The sequence below is a fragment of the Vipera berus genome (assembly GCF_964194415.1).
Source record: "Vipera berus genome assembly, chromosome: Z".
Classification (NCBI taxonomy): Eukaryota; Metazoa; Chordata; class Lepidosauria; order Squamata; family Viperidae; genus Vipera; species Vipera berus.
This window is the reverse complement of record NC_138205.1, coordinates 78,662,844-78,679,413: the sequence shown is the minus strand read 5'-3', so window position 1 is coordinate 78,679,413 and position 16,570 is coordinate 78,662,844.

Sequence of the window (16,570 nt, the reverse complement as noted above, 5' to 3'; positions counted from 1 at the left end):
AATATCTTTAGTTCTTGGATGAGAAGTGAAAGGTCTTCAAGAGAGGTGTGTGTGGGGGGGAACACAGAAGACCAGTTGTCTTTTGAAAAAGCACCTTTGGGATAACCATGATGACTTAGAATCTCTGCAGACATCCATGCAGGTATTTTTGCTTTTCAGTTGGCTTGTTGTAGAGCCTGTGCTGTTTAAGTGTGAGAGGACATGAATAGCCCAAGGTCACTTCACTGGATTCCACGCCTAAGGGAGAATTATATTATATTATATTGCTCTTATATTCATGGTGATTTGAACCTTCTTATTTAAAAGGAAAGAAAATGTGTGCGTGCACTCATGTCTTTGTGCATAGATATAACTTCTAATTTTTTATACTGAACAATAAAAAACCATGCTATATTTCTGAAGTGCTGTCTAAGTGGTAACTTTAGTGTTCTCATTTCTCTTGCCCTGTTCTGTTGATCTTTTCAACAAGCTCCTTTGCTGAGAATAGCCTTTGACAATATTGTCACTAAGAGTCTCATTCCCCTTCAGCCCTGGAAAAAGAAGAAAATATTTTTTTCTATGGTTTTCAAAATTAGTTTTTATTTCTTTTAATTTGATAAGTTCCCAAAAAAACAAGTATAAAAGGGCCCTCAATCTGTCTTCTTTTTTCATCCCTTTCAGCTAAGCCATTTTCCAATTCATCAAGCAAGCTTAGGGCTACCCAGAAAGATAATTCTCTTTATGTCTATTCCTTTCTCCCTCTTAAATAAGAAATCCTCTCCCCTTTCTCACTAACAAAGCAACCTCTCTTGCTTTATATTATATTTCCTAGTTTGGAGTCTAGTTTGGCTGCCCCTCTTACATATGTCTGCATATGTATTTATGAATACTACATTTTTAAGAGACATTTGTAAATCTCTAGCTATACTATTTCTTTGCTATAGCAAGAAGCCATAATGTTACATTTTTCTGTTTTTTCCTTGAATTTACTTGCTTCTCCACCTTTGAACTAACTGTATTTCTCTCACTGAACTGAATTTATTAAATACTGTGAACAGCTGAAGATTTCTGTATAACTGCTATTTTCATCTCACTGGATGAGAAGTATTAATGGCTTTGTATACTATTAGCTTCAAGTATTCTTTAATAAATTTTATTGATTGGTTAATAAATATGGTAAATATGGTTTTATTTTTTTGCCTTCTAGAATGCATATACCTATTGTGGTCAGGTTCTCAACACAACTGGTGTTGTAGAAAAATTTATTTTGAATGACTATGATTAAGCAAATATATCTTAGCTGTTTTATAAACCTAGCCTTCACTTAAATTTGTGAACAAAATTATTTGAGGATTTGCTTGTTATCTTATTTTGTTGAGCCCCATCCACCTCAAGAAAATTCTCTTAAGCTTTACTGGGACAGAAGAGGGAACAGTTGAGAGTCAACTATTATTGACTTCAAACTGCCAGCTGTCATTGGAAAATATAGTTATAGCAGGAGGTTTTAAGAATGACAGAGCTCATGACAGAAATTGCTTGGTAGAAATTGGCTACTCTCCTAGGAGAAAGCATTGTATGGAAAAGGTCATTATGCTAAATTTAGAGTTGAAAGCACCTGTTGGATGCTAAAATGAATTTGGATTCAAATGGGATTTATAATATAAAAATAAACTTGGCAGTGTTAGTGCTTTCCTGAAATGATTGTTACCCAAATTCTTATCTCCCTGTTAATTATTGAATGTCAGTACTTCTAATAAATCACCAATTTTCATTAATAAAAGTCTCTCAACAGCTAGAATCTTCTGCTAAATATCCTGGCATTCTCAACCAAGTCCTCTCCTTAATGGAATATGCATATATGCAAGTGAAAAAAACCCTATTTGGCTAGCCTTTGTCTCAAGTAGAGAAGTGATTAAATGGACAATTGTACATTATATTTCAGTAATCAGAATGAATATTATTCATCATAACCTTCAGAATTTGCATTTATTTGTTAGTTTTAAACCTGCTGTGCATTCAGGAACTGCTAATTCTTAAATGTATACTGTATATCATGACTTCCTTATATCTGATCACATTTTGCTTACAGTTGATGACATGACATGCACCTTAGGACAAATTGTTAGCACTGATTGAGTTCCTTGTCCATCTACTTTTAAACCTCATTAAAACATTATTGGATGGCTAATTATTGGATGGCTAATCTGCAGCAAAGCAAAACACCAGGCTCTGATACCATTTTTCATGCTAAGCAAGTTCCCAAAACATTCTTAGAAAACAAAAATAGTGGATGATTGTAGATTTTTTTAAAAAGCCTTCAGCCAGGGCAGTCTACCCATAAAGCAAATTAAGCAATTGTGCAGTTTGCCTAGATTGACAGTAGTCAGCAGCTAATCAGGTCCATCACTTGTAAGAGAAATGAATGTTCTTTCTTCCTGTGACGACTTCTTAAGCTACCATTTCCACTTGGAATGTAGTCTCTGAAATTTCTATCCATTGGTTCTAGTCCACTCCTCTGAGCAGTGGTGGGATTCAGCCAGTTTGCATCAGTTCGGCAGAACCGGTAGCTAATTTTTTGTTGCCTATGCCCAGGATGGACTTCTGGAAGCGGCATCCACACAGAGAACTGGTTGTTCACATATTTCCACAGTGGCGAACCTATGGCACTGATGCCAAAGGTTCTATTCTGTTCTATTCTGTTCTATTCTATTCTATTCTATTCTATTCTATTCTATTCTATTCTATTCTATTCTATTCTATTCTATTCTATTCTATTCTATTCTATTCTATTCTATTCCATTCCATTCCATTCCATTCCATTCCATTCCATTCCATTCCATTCCATTCCACTCCACTCCACTCCACTCCACTCCATTGGATTTTAAGTCAGTAATCTGAATTTGTTTTGGAATATGTTCTGCCTCAGTCTGGTCCTACTTTGTTATTTAGAATACTGCTACTATATTCTTTCAGTCCTATGCATGCACAACCTTGGCTAACACCTACTGTGGCTAGTATAAAACAAATGCTTAATATCTAAAAAGAAAGGCTAGGACTGAATCTTAATGGCATGTGTATTAAAATATCCTCCTCATCTCGTTTATTTCAGGGGCTCTAGTATTATTGCTAGAAAATGCACTTTGCATTAAACATTGAAGTGGGTTGCCGAATGCTAGTTTATCTATGGCATGTAGATAATCTGAAAAGAAATACAGTACAGTAGCAATAGAATGAGGGTACTATTTTATATTAAAAAGTTGGCTATACCATCATAGCTAAAATTAGGGGAAAACAAAGACATATGTGGCAATTGGATGAGTCAATCTACTATTTAAAAGGCTATGGTAGTATAAATATGATAGTGTGCCTTTGAATGTAACTTTAGAGCAGAGGTCCCCAACCTTTCTGGCATCAGGGACCAGTTCCATGGATGATAATTTTTCTAGGGACCAGGAAGGAAGGACGCTTTTGCACACAATCTAGATTCTGCTCATGTGGAATTGAAGTTTTGCTCACTTGCCTGCCACTTGTGTTACCTGCTTCCTAACATGCCAAGTAATGTGGGGTTGGGGAGCCCTGCTTTAGAATGTCAGGAAATTAATAAAGTAAACATTATTTTTCAGATGTATGAGGGTAGGTTTTTTTGTATATAACCTAAAAACATAGTCCAATTTAACATTGCAACAAGTAAAAGATGAAGAGATATATGTTACTCCTTTTTCTGTCATTTCTGACATTTTGGTTCTGGTATTAGAACTAGGCAGGGAGAAAAATGCCAAATAATGCAAAGTAAGATCATAAAACAGAAATGGGATAGTTCAGCCTTCCTTTCTAGGCATCCTTTGATGCGGAAATAAAAGAATCTGTCGTTCTTTATTGTAAAACAAGGAAAGATATAAACAAAAAAAGCTGCTCCCACCATCTTCTGTTGGCTATTACTCCTTTATGTCTATGGAGATTCTCAGGTATCCAGGACATATCCAAGACATTGTGATTTTTTTAAAGGCAACTGGACTTCGTTTTTCCTTGAAGACATTTCGCTTCTCATCCAAGAAGATTTTCAGTTCTGGCAGAACTTTTTTCAGTTCAGTTGGAACTTAAGAAGTTTCTTGGATGAGAAGCAAAACATCTTCAAGGAAAAACAAAATCCAGTTGCCTTTTGAAAAAGCACCTTTGGGACTATCAGTCCTTTAGAAATGAAATACAGGACCTGAAATTCTGAAAGCCACATTTCAAAAATCTTGATTACAAATGGATCTTCACAGTTTCCATTTGCCGTATTGTATCTCCCTTTCACATTTTCATAAAACAGCAGCTAAGCCAGGAACCAATTAAGCTGGTATAGACATGCGCATTCTTTAAATGATATGAGACTTGTCTGGAGTGGCTGTTATAGTAGTAATGTCTGCATTTGAAGACAAAGATGGCTTCATTTCAACCACATGTTCATTTGTTTATTTGTTCTAAAGATGAAGAAGTCATAATCAGTGGAGAGGATACATACAGGACCTGTCGTACATGATTCTAGTTTACTGTCATGAAGTTAAATATTTCAAGTAAATTATTGTTGTTTTTTAAAAAAGTCATAACACAGAAGATAGATATGTTGGATTGTTTGGTGTATTACTTAAACACAGCAGCTCCCAACTATATATTGAAAGAAAAAAAGATAAAACAGGAGGTTCATCTGAAAATTAGTTGAAACAGTGGTTTCTCATAGCCCTTTCATTTGAGAGGAGAAAGACAAGGGTATTCTCAGAGAGAATTGAAAAAGATGACTGAAGTTCTGCCCCCTTTTTACATGTGTTGCTGGGATATGCTCACCATCTTAATGCAGGAAATTGTAACTTCAAAGGGGCCTCCCCCTAAAATGGAAATAAGGACTCTGCCAGTTGAAAAGCTGCCTGAAACTCTTGTTCCCCAAGAAACAACATTGATCATTATTAGCAACAAAGATCCTTCCAACAAAAAGTAGGCCTGATTCTGATATGTATAGTATTTTAAGATTTGCTCATGGGTTTAATTGTTGCTGTATTTATATGCTGCCCAGAATCACATGTGGCTGTATAAATTTGCTAAATAAATAACTCATGATCTTTTAACTTCCTCCTGTGGACAACACTTGGAGCAAGTCTTGCTTACTGTTTCCCTAAGATGTATTTGAGGTGAATGCAAAAGATGGAATATCAGAACACCAAAGTCTTAAAAACAAAGTGATTCTTTCCACAGGGTTATTATGAGGAGGGTCCTGGTAACCCAGACACCAAAGAAGAAAAGTCAATCTGAATCTAGAGGTTAGACATTTTTCTCTGATTACGAAGGAAGAATGGTGCAGTTTTCTATCCTTATTTATACTTATCTCGGAGTTGTCTATTACCCGTTTTTCTCTGATTTCTCTCTTGGAACTTAAGGACATACAATTTATCCAGTTACTGTGCTGTATGTTGCAGCCACTGAAATAATAGTAACCAAGTTAAATCCCACTTCAGTCTTAGTTCAATCATTTTGGCACAATGGATAATCTGTGTACTTTTTCAATAATCAAATGTGGATAGTAGTTCAAGTTTAATTGATTTTTAAGTTCCAAGCAGTAAGATTGTTGCTAAGCACACTGTATATCCAGCTCATTACATCTTTTATGTACATCTCTGAGTGATCTGAGAAACTATCTTGCAAATATAAAACCTTGCATTACATTACCTGTGAAGTACTACTGTAGTTATCTTTCCCCTACTTCAAGACCTTTTAAATATCGCTGAGGTTTTCAGATGACCAGTTAATACATTTTTGGGTTCCACAGATCAAAGCATATGCCAAAAGTTTAGGTAAGTATGCTATATGAGCAAGGTTTGTAGATGTTGGCTATTTCTATTAACTTTGGCAGAGTCAGATGAAAACATCCATGGCTATACACCGGGGTCCCCAACCAGTGGCGTAGCGTGGGTTGTCAGCACCCGGGGCAATTTGCGCCCCCTAACCCGGTGACGTCATGGCACTGCCGAAAAGACGCGCCCCGCAGCAGCGTAGACTTTCCAAGAAGAGTTGCGCGCATGCGGGATGCTTCCGGGTCCCTCTCGAGGGCGGCTGGGCGGGGCTCCGACCTGCAAGAGCCGCTGCATTCAAGCTCGCACGTGAGCCCCGCTAAATAAAGCCACGCATGCGCACGAAGCTAGGCCAGCCGGCCGGCGGGTCCATCTTCGCTCGGCCAAGCCTGCCAGGGCACCTGCGGGGCGCTTGCAGTTGGCCTGAGCCTGGGCGGAGAGTTGGGCGCTTCTATTTATTTTATTCAGTTTATGTGGCTGCCCATCTCACCTGCCGGACTCGTTTCGCTTTGCAAGAAAGAGCAGCTCGAGAGCGGAGCCAAGCCGACTCTGTGCAGCCCTTGGGGCTCCCTGAGCAGCTCAGTGCGAGCGCGCCCCCCCAGATGTTGCGCCCGGTGCGGCCGGCCCCCCCTGCACCCCCCACGCTACGCCACTGTCCCCAACTCCTGGTCCATGGATTGGCACCAGTCTATAGTATGCCAGAATCCAGGCAGTGAATCCCCATCCATGGGATGCAGGCAGCACCCAAAACCACATCTCCTCCAGTCCACAGAAAAACCTCTCTCCATGGAGCCAGTCCCTGGTGCCCAAAAGTTTGGGGGCTGCTGCTCTACCCCTTTACACAGATTCAGACTATCTGAATGGAACCCATATGAGCACATTTTGCAGAACCTTACATCAATTTATAATGTATATAATGTGCAGTGCTATCAGTGCAAATTGTTGTTGTTGTTAGTTGTGAAGTCGTGTCCAACCCATCGCGACCCCATGGACAACATTCCTCCAGGCCTTCCTGTCCTCTACCATCTTCTGGAGTCCATTTAGGCTCATGCCTACTGCTTCAGTGACTCCATCCAGCCACCTCATTCTCTGTCATCCCCTTCTTCTATTGCTCTCAGTTTTTCCCAGCATTAGGCTTTCCCAGAATTCTCCAGTGAGTCCTTCCTTCTCATTAGGTGGTCAAAGTATTTGAGTTTCAACTTCAGGATCTGACCTTCTAAAGAGCAGTCAGGGTTGACCTCCTCTAGGACTGACCAGTTTGATCGCCTTGCAGTCCAAGGGACTCGCAGGAATCTTCTCCAGCACCATAGTTCAAAGGCCTCAATTCTTTGGTGCTCAGCCTTTCCTAAATTATAAATTATATAAATATAAATTATATAAACTATCATATCTATACAAAATGTATTAATGTCAGGCTGCATAGAAAATTTATTATATAAATTACATTAAATGTTCAGATTGTTTGCCATTTTCTTCTAAATACTTCCTTATTCATTTGATGAATTATTTTTGAACATTGCTAAGTACAGTAACATTTTATCTGGGGGAAAAAATAAAACATATTGTGATGTGGGCTCTGGGACATGTCTTTTGATATACTTGGGTGTGTGTGAGAGAGAGGGAGGGAGGGAGGGAGGGAGAGAGAGACACAGAGAAAGACACACAAAGAGAGACCTGTTAGAACAAAGATTTTAAGTGGTCTTCATTCTTTTATATTTTGTGGGGATTTGTTATACAGATTTGTAATATCCTGTACCATTTATTATAGCACATATGCAAACACACAGTAGGTACAGTCACATAATATTTTACTTTGTGTTATCCAAATCTCAGAACAAATAAAAGAATGGGCGACAAATCACTTTCTCTACAAGTTTTCCTTCCATAGGGAGTACTAGTTTTGATGTTTTGTCTTCTATGTTATCACTGTATTCTCATCTCCTTCCTTTGCATTGTAGTATTCTAAAGATAACTGTCAGAAGTGCTGGTTTATTAATTATTAAAATAATACTGTTCAGCTAAGCAATCTCCTGTAAACTTTATTAGCCACAGAGGAAGATTTGTTCAATCCTAGATTTAATATCTATAATAAATACTGCTATCTCCAGGTGTTCAAAGTCTCAACTCAAGCTTTCCTCTGTATCACTAAACAGGTTTTATTAGAAAATATATGTTGTTTTTTAAAAAATTTAAATGCCAGCAATTCCACATTTTTTGTTCCCTCAGATTTTCAGGAAATTTCTACCCAAAAGGTTTAATTTAATTTTAATAATTTAATTTAATAATTTAATTTTTATACCGCCCTTCTCCTGAAGGACTCAGGGCGGTGAACAGGGCAATACACAATAAAAATAGAATACAAAAATTAAAAAGCCATTAAACATTATGCCCATAAAATTAATACATATTAAAATTAAAACTATTTATAAAAACCCAACCCCATCCCGTCAGACCAGGCCAGCTTGTTCGAAAAAGAAAGTTTTGAGATTGCGCCGGAAGGAGCGAAGGTCGGGGGCCATCCGGAGCTCAACCGGTAAGCGGTTCCAAAGGTCTGGCGCGCCCACAGAGAACGCTCTCCCCCTGGGGGTCACCAATCGGCATTCTTTGATCGGTGGCACCCTGAGGAGGCCCTCTCTGTGGGAGCACACTGGACGGAGGGAGGTTGACCTCGGCCGCAGGTGTTGCCGTAGGTAATCTGGACCCATGCCATGAAGGGCTTTGTAAGTCATCACTAACACCTTGAACCTCACCCGGAGAGCAACCGGTAGCCAATCCAGCTCGCGGAGCAAAGGTGTAACATGGGAGTATCGGGAAACTCCCAAGACAACTCGCGCGGCTGCATTCTGCACCAGTTGGAGTCTCCGGGTGGACCTCAAGGGCAGCCCCATGTAGAGAGCATTACAGTAGTCTAGACGAGAGGTCACGAGTGCATGAGTGACTGTGCGCAAGGCATCCCGGTCTAGATAGGGCCGCAACTGGCGCACCAGGCGAACCTGGGCAAAGGCCCCCCTAGTCACAGCTCCAATATGCTCTTCCAAAGAGAGCTGTGAATCTAGAAGGACCCCCAAGTTGTGGGCCCTATCTATGGGGGGTAATAGCTCACCCCCCATGGCCAATGATGGAATAATCAGAATTTCCCGGGATGCTGGCACGAACAGCCACTCAGTCTTGTCAGGGTTGAGTCGAAGCCTGTTCCTCCCCATCAAGACCCGGACCGCCTCCAGGCAATGGGACATCACGTCGAGGGCATCACTGGGGTGGTTTGGGGTCGAAATAAAAAGCTGGGTATCATCAGCATATTGGTGATACCCAACTCCAAAACCACGAATGATCTCACCCAGCGGCTTCATATAGATGTTGAACAGGAGAGGCGAGAGAACTGACCCCTGAGGAACTCCACAAATGAGAGGTCTCAAGGTCGATCTCTGCCCCCCTGCCAACACCGACTGCGAACGTCCCAGAAGGTAAGAGGAGAACCACTGGAGAACTGTGCCTCCCACTCCTAACCCCCTGAGACGTCGCAGCAGGATACCATGGTCGATGGTATCAAAAGCCGCTGAGAGGTCTAAAAGGACTAGGACAGAGGAGCAACCTCTGTCCCGAGCCCGCCAGAGATCATTCAGGGTGACCAATGCCGTCTCCGTGCTGTACCCGGGCCTGAAACCCGATTGGTACGGGTCTAGGTAGTCAGCTTCATCCAAGAACAAAGGGAGCTGCTGCGCCACCACGCTCTCAACAACCTTCGCCAAAAAGCGAAGGTTGGAGACCGGACGATAGTTGTTTAAAATTGCTGGGTCCAAGACAGGCTTCTTGAGGAGGGGTCTCACCACTGCCTCCTTCAAGGCGGCGGGAAAACTACCCTGACTCAAGGAGGCAGTAATCACTGCCTGGAGCCAGCCTCGTGTCCCGTCCCGGGCTGCATAAGTCAGCCAGGAGGGGCACGGGTCCAACAAACACGTGGTGGAGCTCAGCTTCCCCATGATCTTGTCCACTTCTTCAGGAGTCACAGGATCGAACTCTTCCCAGATTAAATCAACAAGGCCGCCCGTATCCTCTTCGTCAGACTCTGCCCAGTCGGAGTCCAAACCGGTCCGGATCCGAGCGATTTTGTCCGACAGAAATCGACTAAACTCCTCGGCTCGACCCTGCAAGGGTTCCTCCCTCACCTCCTGATTAAGAAGAGAGCGAGTTACCCTAAACAGGGCGGCCGGGCGATTATCTGCGGACGCGATGAGGGTGGCAAAGTGGTTAGAGCTAGCCACCCTCAACGCTGCGAGATAAGTTCTCGTAAACAACCTTAGTCGTAACCGGTCGGATTCGGATCGGCTGGACCTCCAACAGCTCTCTAGGCCCCGTCTCCGACGCTTCATCTCATGGAGCTCCATGGAGAACCATGGGGCCCGTTGGGATCTGCGTCGGGTCAAGGGCCGCATGGGTACAACTTGGTTGAGTGCCTCTGTGGCTGCCCTTTCCCAGGCTTCCACTAGGGCATCGACCGAGCTGTGAGCAAAGGAGGCAGGTGGGGGCCCAAGCGCCGTTTGGAACCGCTCAGGGTCCATAAGGCGTCTAGGGCGGAACCATCTTGTTGGCTCAGCAACCCCATGACAGGGAGTGGCAAAACGGAAGACCATCCGCAGGAGATGATGATCGGTCCATGACAGGGGTGAATTAATTGGGGAACACCCCCCCCAAGATCATCTAACCACCGTCCGGATAGAAAAACCAGATCGAGCGTGTGACCCCCCCCCGTGAGTTGGGCCCAGAATAACCTGCTTCAGGTCCATGGCCATCATGGAAGCCATGAACTCCCGAGCTAACTCAGATGATCCCCCCAGGGATGGTAGGTTGAAGTCACCCAAAACTATAAGTTTGGGGAACTCAACCACCAACCCTGAGAGGATATCGAGAAGCTCAGGCAGGGCTGCTGCCACGTGTCTAGGTGAAACGTACACCAGCAGCAAGCCCAACTGAGCTCTGGGACCACATCTCAGGAGGAGGGACTCACACCCGGCTATCTGGACTGTGGTGGCCTCCCGCAGACATAAGGTCTCCCTCACAACAACTGCCACTCCACCGCCCCTACCCTGAGCCCTAGGCTGGTGCAGCACCCGGAAACCTGATGGGCTAAGATCAACCAGGGGGACCCCGCCCTCTGGGCCCAACCAGGTCTCCGTAATGCAAGCCAGGTCTGCATGCTCCTCCTCAATCAGATCACGAATGAGAGGTGCTTTATTCATTACGGACCTGGCATTGAAATACACGAGCCTGAGCTCAGGTGGCTGCTCATCCTCGCTCCCGGTACCACGTGCTGAAATCAGAGGGTCGGAGCGCATCACCGCTTGAAGACAGCGGGGACGCACCCCCGGGTATTGATGTGGCCCTCTGTTCCTACACCTGCGGCCATTCCCAACCGCCGTGGAAATAGATAATCCCACACCCCGCCCCGGGGCCCCGTAGGCCCCCAGCCCAGCCCCCACCACGGCGCGATCAGTCCCTGACCTGGTCTGAGAAACGGTTGGTGGAACCCCCCTAGTTTCCAACTGAACCGGTAAACCCACCCCCCTCCCTAACCCCTCAAAACATTTGGCTAAAAAACACACCAGGGGCCTCTTGTTAAATTTGGAAGAGAGGCTCCTGTCCCTGCCCAGCCATCTCTCGGGGTCCCAATAATTGGGCCCGTCATCAAGAGGCACGATGGAAAGGAAGGCGGGTCGCACCCAGGAGAGGGGGGCACTCCTGAGCGCCAATAAGGCTGTGCTGGAGTAAGATAAAACCATTAGTCCGGGGGAGTCCAGTCAGGCAGTCCATCAGTCAAAAGTTGAAAAGCTGAAAAGCTGGAAGGTCAAGAGTGTCTAATTCACCAGCTCCCTGCCACTGAGCTGGGTACCAATCAGATGACTCCGAAATAGAACAGGCACCTCCCTCTCACGAAGGGCCCAGATCTACCATGGGATGGACAAATACCAACTCAGGAAGGCATACCTCCCTAGATCTCTCACCTCTAGGGAGGCAGCAGATGGTAATTGGTTGGTATCGATGATAACATATACGAGCCGCCCTCTCACAGAGGCTCGTCCAGGACCTTCTTGCTTCAGTAGGGACCATAGAGAGAGAAAGAGAAGAGCAGCAGTTATCAGGCTTAACCTGAGGGTAACCATAGGATGTGGTAAGGATGTGATGTTCTCTCAAATCCATTGCCCTGGAGCCTAGAATTCAATGGAAGCCTTGTTATCTGATACAATAACAAGTACTCATTTATTACAAAAGACAAATTGTCACTATGCAGGGAGGACGAACAGAAATAAGATGAAATTAAGTTACAATAAGGAAGAAGATGGGGATACTTATGAAACTTTTTGGACAACTAGTATTCTAGGCTGAGCCGACATGGTTTGATGATAGATCTGAACATGGCACTTCTGAAACTTCTGGAGGTTCCTATACCTACCTCAGTTGTATTCAGTAGTTATTATAGGATTTGGGACAAAACAAATTCCATAGACTTGATCAGCACAGATAACAATTAAACATGTCAGGGAAAGTTGACAGAGAATGGCATCTCAACTTTTTTCCAATTTTAAAAGTTAGGGCCAAGGTGGTCTACTGATTAGTTTGGCACTAAGAAAATCCATGTTGTAATCCAGTCTTAGACATGGAAGCTCAATGGGTGAGTTTTAGCACTGCCTCTCAGACCAGTCTGCCTCAGAGTTGTTGTGGAGAAAAATAGGAGAAAATAGTGTCTATGCAGCTTTAAACTTCTGAATGAAAGGCAGAATATAAATCTAATTTATAAAAATAGCCCTGATCTAAGTCACATCACTGGGAAGGAAGATTTAGACCAGGGGTGTCAAACTGCCGGCCCACAGGCCGGAGCATCACGGAGAAACCGCGCCCATCCCATTGCCGGCAATGGGAAAAAGTTCCAATACGTCGCGCGACGTCACGTGATGTCGCGAGTTTGACATGTCTGATTTAGACTAAAGGAACCAGTGATATTCAAAGATACTTCCCACCATTTTTGCTGTAAGAAAGTTTTTTTCTTTTAATCTTTTTTCCTCTTTGCAACATTCACACCAATTTGACACCTTTTCAAATGATTACTGACACTATTTCCACTAGCCTGCTGTTTTTCAAGCTTTGATTTCAAAGATGTCCTGAGTGTTTCCTCCTCTGATACTCAACTCAAAGTAATGTTTGAGATTGGTCAAAGGTTTGACTATGGCTTATTGATTTACTTCAGATGATTTTATCCTGCATTAGTTGATACAAATCAAAACAACTTACAACAAAAATGGGTTTTTTGGATACTAGGAATTACAGGTAACTAGTCAATAAGAAGTCAGGCGAACTCTCATCTTCCATTTTTGATATTTTTCCCCAGCAATAGATATATGGATATATGGATATATATATATGGGCATGAGGTGCTACCAGTATTTTGAGCCCCGGTGGCACAGTGGTTAGAGTGCAGTATTGCAGGGAAATTCTGCCCACAGCCTGGAGTTCGATCCTGATGGGGATCAAAGTTGCCTCAGCCTTCCATCCTTTCAAGGTCAATAAAATGAGGACCCAATTTATAGGGGGCAATGTGCTAAAAATATAAACCACCCAGAGAGTTCAGTAAAGCATTATGGGGCAGTATATAAGTCTAAGTGCTATTGCTATTTTGTCCCAAAACCTATTTCATAACTGAGATGCTATTCTAGAAGATTGATGACAAGTTTCATCTGTAAGCTGATGACACTTAGTTTAATTTTTCCATGAGATCTGAATCAGGAAAAGATGTTTATGAATCAGTACCAAGATGCATGAATCAGTTGGATAGGAGTTAACAGGGTCAGATAGTATGTAGGTGATCAGAAACAGTGAATAGGAAGAACCATATGTGACTGAATTATCTACTTAAAATAATAGAACATGAAGCACAATGGAATTCATCTCTGCATCCTCTCCCATCTAGTTTGGCAACCTTTATATTTTTCAACATATTTTTATCACTTGTTTTTTATACTTTTTGTTTTTTAAATAATTTTTATTAACAATTTTACAAAGAGCATGAAAACTAACACAAACTAACAAAAAGTAAATGCAAAAAGAGAGAAAAGACAGAAAAAGACAGAAAGTACAAAAAAAAAGAATAAAAAGAAACAGAAGTTCCCGATTTCTTTTGCAGCATATATAACTACAAGTTATCTCTTATGTACCAGTACAAAAGTAAGTTCAGAAAACGTTTCTCTAATCATCAAAATCACAAATCATAAGTGCTTTTTCTAATGTATGCAGAAAGTCCACAGTCAACCATATAGATACTTACTTTTCACTAGCCCAGGGGTAGGCAACCTCGGCTCTTTTATGACTCGTGGACTTCAACTCCCAGAATTCCTGAGTCAGCTATACTGACTCAGGAATTCTGGGAGTTGAAGTCCACGAGTCATAAAAGAGCCGAGGTTGCCTACCCCTGCACTAGCCAAAGAAATTCATTTAGCTATTTCTATAAGTTCCATCATTTCACTAACCATTCCTTCATTGTGGATATTGTCAAACTTTTCTACTTTTGAGCATATAGTGGTCTCATTGCAATTGTCATATGCAAAAAACAAAGTTCCATGATTTTTTCTAGTTACTTGTTCATTAGCCCCAAAAGAAAATCTGGTTTCAATTGTATTTTAAACTTTAAAATCTACTGAATTAAGGTATCTTTGTATCTAAAGTTTTTAGCTTCTTCACATGTCCACCAGCCTTTTTATACTTTAGTAAAATAGCCAGGAATTTCTTGTTTGCAACTAAAATGTACAATATTTGCTTTTATGCTGATTTGGGTGGCAGGGATGAGGGGAAGATAATTCCTTTCCCATCTTTAATAAAAGCTGAGCAATCTAGCAACGTAAAAAAGATTCAGAAGGTTTTTGTTAAATAGGAAAAATGAATTTTGGCATAGAAGAAAAGCAGCTATCTTTTTAAACTATTGGTAGTAGGCACAATAATCTTTCTATTCTTACTGAGATGCTGTCTAAAGTACAAAGAGGCTATCCAGGTATTCTGTCTGAGCATGTTTTCCATATTTTACAGATGTCATGGTTCTGACAGATGTAACTCTTCAAAGAACTTCGAGGCATTGTTTTCCTTAAAGAACCTTTAATTGAGTAACATAGCATCACAGGTGAAGCCAAAATCTGAATCCCCCCCTCCCAACACATAGTATCTAGCATAAATTCCTCCTCTAATTAACAGTCATAAATCACATTCTCCAATTAATTTGAAATGCAGGCTTTCCCTCCAGTCCCCCAACCCACCATTTCTTATCATCTCTTATTTCAAAAAACCTTGACGCTTATATTGCTGCAATAGTGTTATGTCTAACTAACCCCCATACACATTCCTCCTTCCCCACTCCAGTATCTTTTATTTCTAACTAGAAAAGTAAAACAGGAGAAGGAAAATGGATGCATTTCCATATGTTGTCAAAGCAAGAACATCCGATGTTAGCAGTGTTGACATCAGACAGAAATGGTCTGTGATTATAGTCAGTGTAGGAAATAAAACTTTACCATTATTGTGCTTGGTTCCCAACTACATGATAAAGAACAATGTGGTCATATCAGAAGAAGATGAAGAATTCATTCCTAGGTTTCCTATTCAATTCTTCCAAATCACCATTTGACTGTAAGGCTTTCACTTTAGCCAGATTGGACACAGCAGTCCTTTTTGAACATTTTGAGGGTGCTCCTATATTTCTCTGGTTATTTCCATGTGGTAATGGCTCAATAGAAACTCCAAGTCTACTTTACTGCTCCCTCTGTAACTACTCTAGACAGAACTTCAGTTATCTGATCTTGAGGAAATTTTCAGGCAGGAAGTGTGATTTCTATTTATTGTTACTTCTTTCAGACAAGGACTCAAAAATATTCTCCCAAGTTGTCCAGTTTTGTGCCAACATCTGTACAATATGTCATACTATTAACTGTCTGGATACTATTCATAAATTTTGTATCATTTTTATTTTATCATTTATTTATTAATCAAACAAACTCATAGAACAGTGATGGCAAACCTTTTAGACACCGAGTGCCCCAAAACCGCCCCCCTTCCCTGCCCACACTCCACCCCCTACCCTACCTGCCTGTAGGGCCACCTACTTCCTCCACGGCCTGCCGCAGCAGATTGCCCAGGTTGCCCTGCAGAGCCATGGCAACCATGCCCTCTGCCTGTGCCCCGCAGCAGCATCTGCACGCGACAGGGTGCAAGGTTGGAGTCTTGTCCCCGCTGTCTGGCTGCAATGTCCTTGGCTGCTCTGCTCCACGTGGGCCGCGCCTGGGGGCGACTCTCCTCAGGGGGGCTTCTGGTGAGGAGGGGGGCCATGGGGGAAAGGCAGGGCTGGTGCGACACTGCATGTGCCCACAGAGAGGACTCTGCATGCTGCCTCTGGCACATGTGCCATAGGTTTGCCACCACTGTCATAGAATGTGCTCTATGGCATACAACGGTCCAGTAAAACAGTAAATGACTAATACAATCATTAGTTAAAACCAATGTATAATAATTATTCAAAATAATTATTCATCTTTAGATATTATACTCATTGTTTTCTGATACACACACACTTTTGTTGTTCAGTCATTAAGTCATGTCAAACTCTTCGTGACTCTATAGACCACAGCATGCCAAGCATCCCTGTCTTCCCACCTCCCATAGCCTGCACCCAAATTCATGTTAAATCTGTCAATGATTCTCTAAATATATATGTCATGATTGTAATATGAATTTTATTG